Source organism: Oncorhynchus nerka, linkage group LG24, assembly GCF_034236695.1.
Source record: "Oncorhynchus nerka isolate Pitt River linkage group LG24, Oner_Uvic_2.0, whole genome shotgun sequence".
NCBI classification, from domain to species: domain Eukaryota; kingdom Metazoa; phylum Chordata; class Actinopteri; order Salmoniformes; family Salmonidae; genus Oncorhynchus; species Oncorhynchus nerka.
Window position 1 is genome coordinate 15,983,446 of NC_088419.1, and position 1,808 is coordinate 15,985,253.

Here is a 1,808-nt window from a genome sequence, read left to right on the forward strand (position 1 = left end):
TTTCTGTGTTACTTTCCGTACAGGCTCTACAGATTAAAAAAATGAATACAAGTATGAAAACTTTAATTAAAAACATTGGAAGAAGTTCTGTTTGAAAAACATGAATTCTATGATGATTACAAATCTTATGGATGGATGATGTGATGTAAATTTGGTTGAAGTATGTGTGAGCTATTTAAAAAATGTTTTTATGGAAATGTAGCGAAGTTGGAAGCGAACATTAGAAATAGCTAATATGACAAACTAGGAAGTTAAATTGGTGGATTGCTGTGACAAGTCATCAAAGCACTTCTCTTGAAGTAAGAAAACTACTAAAATTGGGAGGGAAAAAACCAAGAAAACCAATTCTATATTATTGAGACATATTATTTTTTACAGTTCAACAAAGTACAGTTTCTAAACTAACCATTTCAATGTATTAATCTATTACCTTTACACACAAGGACAGTTTTGGTCACGTGTAAGGCAGTCTCAGACAGACCTTTTGAACTTCATGCTTTGCTTTCTCTGGGGCAGTGGCACTGATGTGATAACGTTAAGCCCTATGTAAATGGAATGGCTAATCCTCTAGTTTGCTGTGATAAAGATACTTGATCATATGTCACTGACAGAGTTGGTCACAAAGGTTTTTCTTCATCAGTTACAGTAGAGGCCTGAATATATCTTTGGGAGGAGAAAAAAGCAATCTAATCATTGATTAGAACAATAATAATATTATGTATTACATTTGTAAAAACGCTTTTCATTATACAAGAATAATCTCTAAGTGCATAAAATAGAATTTAAAAAAAGTCAAATGTAAATAGTTTAAAAAAATATCACAACAAAATATTTCTAACCATATCATGAAAATAGAACAATTAGAAGGATAATAGGTGACTTGCACAAATGTTAGTAACTTTTTCTGGGCTAATAATGATTAAGGAAAGAGACTGAATACAGCATTGATCTCTCTTGTTGGCTGAAGAGGATTCTGGAAGCACTCCAGCAAAGAACATGGTGTACAATCTTAAACAAATCTTTGGTAATAAAGATTATGTAAGACACACTGAACTTAATATTGTATGGCAGTGTATCTAGGACAGTGGGCAAAAGCTAGTATATTATAACATCATAAGTGACATTTCATACAATATTGAGACCAAATCCTTATCTAATGCTGTTCAAGACCGTTTGTAACACTACATGATGTTACATCACTACACTTCTGCGAGCAGGCCTTTCTAATCGACCTGGCCCAGGGATCCTGGAAGGATATTGACCTCATCCCGTCAGTAGACGATGCCTGGTTGTTCTTCAAAAGTGCCTTCCTCACCATCCTTGCCTTCGGCGATGTAATTTACAAAATTGCCTCCAACGCTCTACTCAGCAAATTGGATGCAGTCTATCACAGTGCCATCCGTTTTGTCACCAAAGCCCCATATACTACACTACCCACCATTGCGACCTGTATGATCTCGTTGGCTGATCCTCGCTACATATTCGTACCCAAACCCACTGGTCATCTAAAAGTCTTTACTAGGTAAAGCTCCGCCTTATCTCAGCTCACTGGTCACCATAGCAACACCCAACCGTAGCACGCGCTCCAGCAGGTATATTTCACAGGTCATCCCCAAAGCCAATACCTCATTTGACTGCCTTTCCCTCCAATTCTTTGCTGCCAATGACTGAAACGAATTGCAACAATCACTGAAGTTGGAGACTTACAGTTGAAGTCGGAAGTTTACATACACCTTAGCCAAATACATTTAAACTCAGTTTTTCACAATTCCTGACATTTCCGTCAAGAAACTGCCAAAGGCGGAGGA